Source organism: Poecilia reticulata, chromosome 14 (assembly GCF_904066995.2).
Source record: "Poecilia reticulata chromosome 14, P_reticulata-male-v2, whole genome shotgun sequence".
In the NCBI taxonomy this organism is placed as follows: domain Eukaryota; kingdom Metazoa; phylum Chordata; class Actinopteri; order Cyprinodontiformes; family Poeciliidae; genus Poecilia; species Poecilia reticulata.
Genome location: NC_088843.1, coordinates 7,212,957 through 7,225,445, shown reverse-complemented (window position 1 = coordinate 7,225,445; position 12,489 = coordinate 7,212,957). Strand labels below are relative to the sequence as shown.

The following is a 12,489-nucleotide window of genomic DNA, read 5'->3' as shown; positions in this document are numbered from 1 at the left end:
ATTATTTTTTTTTTATCTCTGCTTTGCTTTAAAGCCTCTCTTTATTTACCGTTTTAGCCTCTGTGATTTTATTGGTGGACATATTTTATTTATGGGCTTTAAAAATAAAATTAGACACATTCAAGAGTTTAAACATGATCTTCAAGAGCTCCATCTTTATCATGTGTATAAATGTGCTACTGTGATAATCTAAACTCCTTTACTGGGAGGAAAAGTCAAACATGAGATGTGCCTGTGCTTGCTCTATCTAATGTTTTTTTTTTTTTTTTTTGGCTTTAAACAAATTCATTGACATCACTACAGAACTAGCATGCCAGATCCTTCTAATGTTCAAAAACTGAGCAAACAAAACTGAGGATAAGACCTTTGGCAGGAAAATGTTGATTTCTTTTTTTAATTTTACAATCATGGTAATATAGTATGTCAAGTTCTTTCTTAATTTCTTGTAAAGAGTATATATGACAAACCCAAAATAGTTGTGTTCATGGTGATTGTACATAAAAACAGCATTCAGCAAGGGCAATTTCATGACCCGCTTAATAGCTTAAATTTAAACACCATGAGCTGTTGTCGTGCTTTGCATACTTTAACTGTCATTCAAACAAGACTGGAGATCAAGTACGCCCAGAAGTGAGCTGGAAAGTCCCCGACAGCTTTTTAAGCCATATGTTGTCAGATACTGTCAGTTGATTTGGTTACTGCGGCACAGAAGAGTCCAACACTGACAGAGATCTAAAGAGAACGTCAACCGAAAATGTGCTGCTTTCACATGTTTTGTGGCAACAATTTATTTATCCTGTTTTTGTATGGAAAAATCTTGATTTTATTTTTATTTTAATTTATGTAATAGAAAAAAAAAGACTAACTCTAAAAATTCCCAAATTTTAAAACAAGTGAACAAAGCATGTTTTAGGGCATATTTTGTTGATTGTAGGAGAATCTTTGTGTTTCTATAGGCTTAAGGCTTAATGCTATTTAATGCTATTGAGGCTCAAGTAGTTGCTGTCTCAGCTGCTGTCAGATCAGTTTGTTCTCTGTGAATCACACATTGTCAAACCCACGCCATTAGTCTCTTAGCTGTGAAGAGAGAGAAAGAGGGACACCAAAAATTTTTAAACAATTTTTTTTTTCTGTTTTTGAGCTGGAAAATCTTCTGTGCAGGTTTCTTCATAAAAATGTGAGATCTACAAAGCAACAAAAGATACTTGTATTCACCTGTGTTTCAGGAACCGGATCACCATCTTCCCATCATTACTGGGATTTGATCTTCCACCAATAACATAGTCTAAACAGGCTCAAATGCTGGAAACACTTTGCCCTAAAAGAAACAAGAACAGATAGAGGGCATTTCAGCTTCAGACAAAAGATGGTAAGCAAAAAGGACTTCCAATACTAAGAAATGAAGAATCTTCAAGAAACCCTCTTGTGAAAAAGTTGTTCACCCCTTAGGAAAAGTTTCCATGGACTGATGACAGAAAATTAGAAACTTTTTGCATGCTGTGCATCCTTTTACATCTGCTTAAAAACTAGCACAGAACTAAAAATAACAGCATAACACTAGAAGTTCAAACACAAGACCTGTTATAATTCAAGACCTGGAGGATTTCATGTATGTGGACATCAATTCATGACTTTGAATTCAACCGCAAAAGGGTCATTAAGTGGGCAGTGATTGAAAGCACACCAGCAAGTCCACCTCTAAATTTAGAAAAAAAATCTAAATAAAGTATCTGGATTGATCTAGGCAAGTCCAGACATATAGCAATACATATATAATTTTAGTTAAACCAAATCCTCATTTGAGAAATGCAGTTTATATTTTCTTATGTTTTTGTTTGAGATTAATGTGTTTAACGATCTAAAAGATGTCATTAGAAAGAACAAAATATGTAAAAGTAATATATAAAAGGGATACTTCTTCAAATCAAATTACGAAATCTAACTCATTGTCTCGATAACACAGATTATTAGAAAACAACCAACAAAGACCAAAGCTGAACATGAGAAAAAAACTTCCAAGCTGCCGTGTTCATTTACACACCTAGAATTTCTTTGAGATCTGCCCTCACACTCTTGCGACCCCAAACCAAGCAGGCATGCACAGACATGAAACATTTTGGGAAAATACCCCTTTGTCTCCCAGCTGACAAAGAAATGTGTTCACCCATACACACTGTTTACTGAACAATCCTGGTCTTGCCAAAACAGCCTAATTTTCTCTGGTACCAGCCCTCAGCTGCTGGGTTCTAATTTCCACACTGCTCTATGCATTAATGATTGGAGATCACGAAAGTGCAAGCGCGGTTGTTTGAGGGTTGATGTGGACATATATCCAGCTGGCAGATTAAATATTTTGCTCTTCTAAAGAAAATTGGCAAATCTTCATAATGGCATCACTTTTTGGACAGTGTAGATGTTCAGGACCTGCTGTGGACTATGCTGTTCTCCAGGGTGCCAAGACAATTATTTGATCTGACTATGATTCTCAAGGGAAATAAGATAGATATGATAATAGAGGAAAAACATATTCTGTATGAGATATTAAAAATCTATCTGTTTGAAGGCAGAAGGTATGCCCTCAGCCCTCAGCTGATGGTCTGTATGACAGCTTCACATGGTGCTTCAGGCAGATATTTCATCTTCTTTTTTTTAAGTAAAAAACAACAATTGGTTTTTATCTATTTAGGTCTACGGTGCTGATATGAATATATATTGCCCTTTCCAAATAATTGACTCCAGTTATTAATGTCATAAGTGGGGATTATCATTTATAATCAAACACTGTTTATTTATTTGAGACAGATGTACATTAAATCTTCCTTGTTAGATTTTTGAGAAAATGAGATAATCCACATTATTCTGAATACTCCACCCTTATCAGAAAGGATGTTTGGGAATACTTTTCTCCAGCAGGGACATGGAAGCTGGTGAGAGTCGATAGAAACTTAGATGGAGTTAAATTCAGTGCAGTTTCTGAGAAAACCTGTTTTAAAACTGGAAAATACTTGAGGTTCAGCTTCGGGTAGAACAGCAACATACAAGAGAAGAGATGAAACTCAGACTGATTAGACTAAATAATATCTGTTAGTATGGACTTGTGGGAGTTTGAATCAAACTGAGAGTATGCGGCTAGACTTCGGATTATTGCTCACACGCCAGCCAATGCATGCACAAAACTGGTAGAGACATATCCTTGAAACACTTGCAGTTACAATCAGGCTCTACGAAGAGTTGACTCACTTTTCAGATGATTTTTTTAGTCAAATAAAATTCAAAACCTATTATTAATTTCTTTTCTTTCCACTTAGATGAGTCTGTGTTGATCTCATGGGATTTCAGGGAAACACATTGAGGTTGTAAAGTGACAAAATAGTGTATGATGATGAGCTTGCAATGCACTGGATGTGTATTTATCTGATTCAGCTTAACCACTGTAGCACATTTCACCCCGCCCTGGAGAAGTACTTATATAAGCTTAACTTGGACCCTGAGATTTCTCCTCCTCTTCCTCTCACTTTGCCCTTTGTTTCTCATCTCTTCTGTTTCATCTGCTCTGATGAAGTCAGCCCACATGCCGTCCACCCACCCTCTGAAAATAACCGAATTAAATAATGATAATGATTTATGCAAAGACAGATCGTGCTTAGCGGCTGAACAGCTACAGCTTTGAACAAATAAAATTGTTAGCAAGGGTGTATTTAAGTTCCAGAGCTAGTGATGGTAAAATTGTTTTTTATCATTGTTGCAATAAATCTGGTTTTCAGTCTAGCAAAGGGAAGGTTGAAAAAAAAAAAAAACATACACAGGCCAAAGAAACGCAAAAATAAATCAAGTGGAGCCCCACACAGGGGAAATCAAAGTGTTTTCTTTTCTCTGGCTATGTGCAAACTAAAATGTTTTGTCTCTCCGTCGTTCCTCTCCTTATGCCCCAAAGCAAGGTATGGGAAGTGGAGAGGGGGGGTAACAAGGGTAGGTGAAACAAGGCTCTAGGCGAATCGCACTAGGGAGGACGATGAGAGAGGGGAGGGGGGGAATACTGGGATTCAGCACTGAAAGTAGAATTTTGCTATGACGAGGTGAGAAGAGAAAGTGGTGCAAGACAAAATGGAGAGATAACAGGAGAAAAACTGGGGGGGTCCTATTGTTTTTGTGGTTTAAGTGGATAAGTAGACATGTGCTCTGTCTGCCTATCCTCAGGCTTAATTGAAGGAGCCGAGACAAAAGGGGAAAGATAATTATTCGCTCTCTTTCTCTCAGCCTCTCATTTCTCGCAGTATATTAACACGTGGAGGGAATGCATCAGCACAATAGCTTGCGCAACAGCAGCCACAGCATCATTATCATGCAGACGTGCTCACTTAGGGACGAGTATGCAAACTGACACATCGAGAGAAGACAAAGAAAAGTTGGGAGAACACTTTAAAAAAAAAACACACACAACTACATGTTTTGTTTCATTTTAAAGTTTACATGTGACTTTTCCTCGCAGATTTTATCACCAGTAGCCAGGTGTTAAAAAGAGACAGAATAATAAAGAAGAAGCAGAGCATCGCACAGAGCAGGCAGGAGGTGTCAGAAAGCACCGCTGTGCCGGAGCCGTCAGGCTCTTATTGCCACAACATGATGGTTTCATTAAAGAATCATCAACACCTATACGCTTTCACATCTATCACACACCTGAGCACAGACACCCGGGCAAGCAGACTGTTACGCGCACAACGATGCGATGCAATGCAGTACGCACGCACGCACCTGCACAATCCAGGGAGAAATGTGAGCAGGTTCTTCACCTCACACGCATACACTCACTCTTTGGAAAAATGCCAAAAGCTTGTCAGAACAGTCACAGAGCAGGCACACCCTAAACTTCCCCCCCGACGCTCTTTTCATCTCTCCACCTGTCTCTCCCAGCTCCACCCTGACATGACACACATCTCAGCTCTGCAGACTCAGACAGCGTATGCTCGGATGCTCTACTGTACAACTGTGCATCAATGAGGATAAACAAAACTTGTGTTGTTGCGTTTATTATGAGGCTGTCATGGCACAGACTGCACCATGACGCATCTAATGTAATCAAACACTTGTTGTTTTTTCTATTATTACACAACACAGCCACAAAATCTTGTGTGTACTTGTTAACAAAATATTGTGTTAATATAAAAAAAATTCTTTGGCTTTGGCATAAAATTATGGCAAATCTAACCTGAGTCGGTGGTAAAATTCAGCCACTTTTCATAACAATTAGCCAAGTAATTTTTTTATAGTCTTAACCAAAGACACAACAACTAAAACAATTATGTTCACTGTGGCTCTTCACATTGTGAGGAAATTTTTAGCTATCATAGTAAAGACAAGCTATCTAAATTAGTGTTTTTGTTGTTGTTTTTGTTTTTTGGCTTCTAGCTATTAATTCTCAACTATTTACTGTCTTGCTTGCACTTTCAAGACATTACAAAGGTTTAAAACCAAGGCATCCAAATCACTCCAATGTTCCTTCCTACTGCTCTGACTTGTTAAAATATGACTAATGTTTAACCAAAATTAATAGAAAGATAAATCTGGCTGTTTGGAAATATTTTTTGGTAGCAGCAAATATTTAAATAATCATAAATTCCCATTTTTACTGAGGTAGAGTATTCAAATTACATTTGGCAAGCTAACCAGCCAACTGTTGTCTGGCTACCTGCCTGACTAATTAACTATTCAACATTAGTATGTTTGACTCCCAGTGTTATTTTATGAAATGCAAAGAAGAAAAAATAATATTCCATGCAATGAGAACATTTGCTTGGAAACCACTCAAATGTTGAACTTATGTTCTGAGGTCCACAATTAGTTGCATTTTAATCAAAAACTACACATCGTCAAAAGAAGCGATGTTCTCAATTGAAAAATCCTTTTTGCTGCTAATTATAAGACAAAAAGACATATGAGCTCAAAGATATGTGTTGTTTTTAATCTGTTATTCAGGTTATTCAAACATCAGAATAGTGCAACGTGCTATAATACTCATTCAGCTTTCAAGTGTTTCAGGAATCCCAGATCATTCATCTGACTTCTTTGAAAAAGTTCTTCTTTAGAAATATGAACAGTGGCCCCTGACATTAGCGCTGGGTATGTCTCTGCTTGCTGTAACATGCTTTGCATTGACATATTTTAGGTTTGAATAGCTTCTGTGATGACTCCTTTTTGCACAACTTGCACTCATCATTCCCAGTGTCCTATCAGGCAGCTTTTAGAAGAAAAAATTAACACCTAGTGGGTTTGCGGATGTCACTTATGTGTCAGATTTACGGGCATACCAGAAATATGCAAACACAAAAGTACCAGCTAGAAATTTTGTATGTTTAAAAAAAGAGTAATTTATTGCATTAACATTTTTAACATGTTAAAATCTATGTAATTAATTAAGGAACTTTTTTTTTTTAATCATTTTCTTGATACTTTTGCCCTAACATTTTAAATCCCTCACACTGTCTGTAGTCTTCTTTCTACATAACCTTTCTAGATGGAGAAAACTAGGTTAAGTTAGCATAGTGCGGAATCAGATATGTGACAAAAAGTTCTATTTATCAAAGAATATTATTTCTTTATTTTCCTGAAGTCACCTGTACACACTCACAAGCCTGGAATAATGCACATTTTCTTTTGAATATAATGAGCACACTGTGAAAGGTGTGTAAATATAGAGGCGCTGGTACTCCAAATAAATAAAGAATAAATAAAAAGAATCAGAGACCTAACCATGAGCACCTGCCTTTATGTGTATACCTATGTACAGTGTGTGGGTGCATTGTTCATGTTTGTGGAGGAAATGCATTTATCTTGTGCACAGGCAGGGCTCTGAAAACATCCCATTGTAGACATGGGAGACAACGCTCCACTGCACTCCCACAGATCCTCTGAGAGAAAACTGTCTGAGACACAGAATTCCCTGGAAGACAGAGATTAGCTTCTTATTCATCCTTTTGGGATCTGACAAGGCACGCGCCACTACCCCCCACTCTTAGCTTCAACACACACACAGACGGAGAGACACATACAATGTGCCTTCCAGCACAAGTTTGAGCAGCTTCTTAAATCCAACCATTTGTTTAAACTGGTGAAAGATAAAGGATTATTTACTTCCCTAAAGAGCACGTTCTCTCTGAACCAAAACAAGAAAGTTAAGTGGATTGAGATGAGAAGATTTATCATATTTTTCTGGGACCTTTTCTTTACCATCGCCAAACAGAGACATGGTGATGAAGAGTTTGTTGAACAAAACACAAGTATTGCCAAAAAAAAAAAGTGAAAATTGAAGATTTAACACAGAATTAGATGGCTGTTAATGCTGCACATAATCTGCAACCCAAAAAGTACAAAAATCATTTTAGATTTTGGGTCAGTGTGCCAACTCGGGACAAAGTAAGTGAAGAAGAGATGCATTTGAATTAAACTGCCAGTCATTTTATTCCAGTTGGCTCCTCAAGTGTCAGTAACCTCATTAAAGCCTCTCGTTCGCCTCTCCAGCAGCTTACGTCGTACGCTTCTTACCTCAGAATCTAGCTGCGTTTTCTCTGCAGCTTGCTGCAGTCTGGGATTACCATATTTTAAAGAAGACGGCTCCTTCCACAAGCCTTTTATTGAGTGAAACGCCAGAGAGAGTCAATGAATGTATGTAGCTTTTAATGTTTAACTCAGTCACAGCTGCAGCAGAGCACGAGACGTCCCTGTGAGCATTCCGAGATCCGAAAACCCCTGAAGATGCTGAAGATGCATATTTTAACACCAGGATCTTACACACGACAAGGTCAAGGTCAAGATCAGGGAATGTCAGTCTCAACTAAATCTTTGTAGATCTGCATTATTGTACTACACCACCGGAAATCCATCAGCAGGCTGAATTGTAGATGCTAAAATAACATTTGTTGTTGTTAAATATTAATAAATCTCCTGCTTCAATCAACGAATAATTCCTGATGAAGCACTGATTGCACAGACGTTACAATCACCTCATAAGGCATCAAAATCAATCAACTGAATATGCATGTTGTGATTTTCCATTGCAAACATAGTAGTGGGAGATATATTGTGTATCCCTTGTAATTATTTCTATTATTTGTATTTATTTATTTATAGATACTTTAAAGTCGTTTTTTTACTTAACTTTTGAAAGCTTATGTGAAATTTATGATTTACTACATAGAGAAGTCACACTTTTTATGCATTGAGACCAAAAGTCTTTTTTAAGTATGATTAAATTGTTTCTGCAGTTCATTTTTAGGTTTGGAGACATTGCAATAGTAACATAATCCTACTTAACAGGCCTCAAGGGAACCCGAAGGCTAATTTTAATATCCAGCACCCCAAGTTAATGATCCAACCACTAACCGTTCAAAAGTGCTATGGTGGTAAAAAGAAAAAGTAGCTAACTTCATAATAACAAGGCAGTTATGTTGTTTTGGCATATCCATGTGATTTAGGCAAAAGATAAATCAATTTTACTTCACCTTGAAGTCCAATGCTGACACACACAGATGGGAATAGATGCTGCTAAAATGGCAGGTAATACTTCAGGCCGGGCCTGTGTGAACTGATGGGGGGGAGTGAAATAACAGGGCAGCTGAGTGGGTGAGTACGAGGGATGAGCGTGTTTGAGCCAAAGGTAGACAGAGGTGGGAGGCTGGAACTGGGGGATGGGATGACAGAGACAAGAGAGTCAAATCAACAGCGGACGGTGCTAAAAGGGGAACGAGAGGCTGCTAATTCAGTGGGCTGACGGTGGAGTCGAGTGACGGGCCACAGGTAGATGGATGACTGATGAGTGTTGAGGTGGAAGGAAACATGAGAGGTAAAGATGTGGAGTGGGGCTGATAGGTCCTGAGGGGCTGATAGAGATAGATGCTGTGTCAGTTCAAAGTAGGGCAGATATGAACAGGCTTGATTTGTTGTCAGAGACAGAGCGGCTGTAAGACTATCAGGGGAGAGCAGCTCAGGTTTGTAATGCCTGTGGTGGTACGTTTACCCTAAGGAGCGGTATGTGATGACAAAAATATCGATCTTGTTAACCACTGACAACAGAAGAGTCACAAAAATATAGTAGTGAAATTGTTGTAGGTTCATATAGTGACCTTTATATGGCTGGAGAGTAAAAACATTATACAGATGATTACTCTGAAGAAACTTCTAAGACAAACCTGAAGCAGGACTGTTCTCGATTTTGTACATTTTACACATGTATGATATACAAATAGTTGTCACCCTTGTAAAGCGAATTCATAAACAAAAATAAATGCACATTGTCAGCTCTAATCAGCAAATGCTTGTTCAAAAACCAGCAAAAAACTCATCGGATCACTGTCCAATCAGTGAGCATGTCATACATTAACTCTACTGAGTCAATATAGTCAACATGGAAGCTGCTATGAAAGAAGATAACTTGTTTTTAGCTATGGTCAGCATCGATTAAGTGTTTACAATGACTTTAAACAAAGCAGATATGTGAAACAAAACTGTGAAGATATGCTTGCTGTTAATACCTGGCACAAGGGCAGGAGAACCACGTTGACTTTTAGCAGAACAGAGGAAGGCTAGTGAAGTAGACCTACAGCTCTGTTTTATCTGAACCTTAAGTGGTACAACCTTCTGAAAATTTCATAGTTGGGTTAAATATCTACATTTTTAAGGGATTATACACACAGAGGCTGTTGTTTAAGTTATGCTAAATTGACAAAGGAACAAAAAGAAGCAACAAATTATGAGAGCAAAAAGTATAACACTCAACATTTCTCCATGCAATTGCAGTATAAATATGTCCTTGAAGGAGACCAAGAGGTGCTGTGTAAATAAAAATTAAATAACAAAGAAATCCCAGGGTGGCGCAGGGGTTAAGCGCAACCCACATATGGAGGCCTTGGTCCTTGACACGGCCGTCGCAGGTTTGATTCCCGGCCTGGCGACCTTTGCTGCACGTCTTCCCCATCTCTCATTGCCCACTTTCCTGTCGGTTAACTATCAAATAAAGGCCACTAGAGCCAATAAGACCTTTCAAAAAAAGAAATCCCATTTTTGAGAATTGTGAGAAAGAGTCATGACAGGGATAGGGAACCTATAATTCAAGAATCATGTCTGGACTTGTTTATGACGTTATTGGAAGCAGTTCCATGAGTGAAACAGCTACTGCACCACTACTGGTACAGTCACTCTTATGAAATGCTACACCTTTCTACTGAAATAATTGTGATTTATCTTATTTTTGTGGAAAGACAATTAGAGCTGCAGCATGCACTGAAATAATTCACACCTCTTTTTATGTAAATCATGTTTTCTCCATTAATCCAAATTCAAATAACCTATTAATAGCAACTCAAAACAAAACTCTGACAAAATTAGCAAAAATATTTGTATAAATCATGGTTCTGAAAATGTCCTATTAAAGGAATATCACCTTTGTCTGGCTTTTGCAATCACAGTGGACCAAAGGTAGTTTGATGAATTATTATAATGAACACTGCAATACTGCGATACATGATTAGAGTATTATTTTGAATGCACTCTCAAAGTCAAGCAATGGGAAGTAAATAATACATAAACCAGCACTTTCTTAATTAAGCTTACCACTGAGGCATGAAAATCCTTAATCATCAAGGGGCAAGTGAGAGGCTTTGTGGAAGGAAGAGAAAATGAAAGATTAAAAGTTACAGAGATAAACTAAGTCATTAGTGACTAAACCTGACAAAAGGTGCTGGTGAGGTTGTGAAACATGTTAACAGCAGAGAAATGGGCACAGAGCAGGTCTGGAGGGGAAGTGAGGGAGGGGAAGAGCGGGATAAGGAAGGGGGAAGTTGCATCCATGCAGCTGAGTCAACAACAGCAAGTGCAAACAGAGTGGCCCCCCTATAAAGAGAGACAAGACTATACCCCCCAGGGAGCGAGGGGAGAAAGAACGTGACAAATAAGCATCAGCTGTTTCTCTGTGCTTTACGCTCACAAATACATGACTAGACAATACAAGATGTTCTGGGCTTTCTAACAAGAAAAAACATCACAGCTACAGAGAGAAGAAACAGATGCCTCAATGTTTCAAGTGTGAAATAAAACAGATTTCACTCAGGGACAATTTGCATCACTTTTCACATGATTGTTTCACAGAAGAGACCCACCCTTTTTTTCTCATTTCATTTTTACATCGTACAGAAAAACAAAAAATGTCCGCATGAAGGTGTGACCAATTCAGAGAATGACCTACACCCAGACTGCGAAACGGGTGTTCTTCAAAGGTTTTAAAAACATTAATCCACCTCAGTGATTATGTCACACAGTGCACGTCCAGAGCTTCACTACAGAATTGAACAACATGTTGAAATCCTGGCTGAAGTTTTAGAGTATTTCAACTTATCATCAGTCAGTAAACTACTCACTCTGTCCGACAACATTTATTTGCTGTATTGCTCTTGCACAAAATGCTTTTTATTTGCTTTTTGAGCATCAAAGAAGGACTCATAAATGGTTAAGAACCCTGTTATTAGTTAAGCTGTTAAAACTTTATAAATACAAAGCAGCAATATAGCAGATATTGCGGAATCAAACACTGTCGCAAAATTATTATTCAGCAAGATCCTCAACTTTAAAGATGCATTATGTAACTTTTATAAACAATGTGTTTTTTTTTACATATTTGTTATAACTCCCACTGTTTGGTGCAGTTTACGGTAAGATGAGGCAGATGATCCGTAAAAAAATCTCAAAGTGTCATACTGCAACAATATAGTCACAGTTTTAACAAATATGAAAGAAAGCATTGTTTATAAAAGATACATACTTCAGCTTTATGTAAAGTACTACAAATGCCTCATACTGGTAGATAAGATGTGGAAAGCTTATTATTAACTAGCTGTTTAGACAGTTATAAGTGGCACTTTATTGCAAAGCAGTTAAGAAAATCATGATTTTCCCATTTGGTTATATACCCAGATTTTTATAAAAAAAATAATCTTCCTAACTCATCTTTTTTTTCTTTTAATCAAAAGTGGAACATCTTTATTGAAATAAAACAAGCAAAAAGAAGAACATGACTGTACACTCTGTGTGCATTTCAAACCATATTACATGAAATACATTTTAAGAAATCAGATGGTTTCGTAAGGGACATACACACCCATTGAAACCATCACTGGGTGAACATAAAAGGGTCCTCACATTGCTGCCTATGGAGACTCCAGACAAGGATGTCAATATATGCCATTTATGTTGAGTCTCTTTAGTAGAAGTGGTTGGATCTAGGTCAATGGGTCCATTTCCTGGGAGTTGATCTCTCGAGTGGACTCAAGCTGGGGGTTATTATTTGGACCCCAAGTTGTTGCAGTGAATAGAGCCTACCCTCTCAGTACATTAGTGACCTGCATGTGAGATCCACACGACTCTTTGACATGTAAGAGGAGGCTGGGACGACAAAGATTGCATGACCGCAGACGTGTACACGTAAACACATTCACATTGATCGCT

At 37.9% G+C, this 12,489-nt stretch overlaps 1 protein-coding gene across 2 annotated transcripts in view; it reads right to left on the bottom strand.

The window, feature by feature from the left end:
* Nucleotides 1-12,489, bottom strand: part of tiam1a (TIAM Rac1 associated GEF 1a) — a 61,475-nt gene that overhangs the window by 42,376 nt on the left and 6,610 nt on the right. Inside the window, exon 2 of one of the 2 annotated variants that reach the window (XM_008427225.3) lies at nt 1,216-1,318. The exons of the other annotated variant lie outside the window; for it this stretch is intronic. The gene's annotated coding sequence lies outside the window, so the exon portion shown is untranslated. The remainder of the gene's footprint in view (nt 1-1,215; nt 1,319-12,489) is intronic. 2 annotated transcript variants of the gene reach the window in all.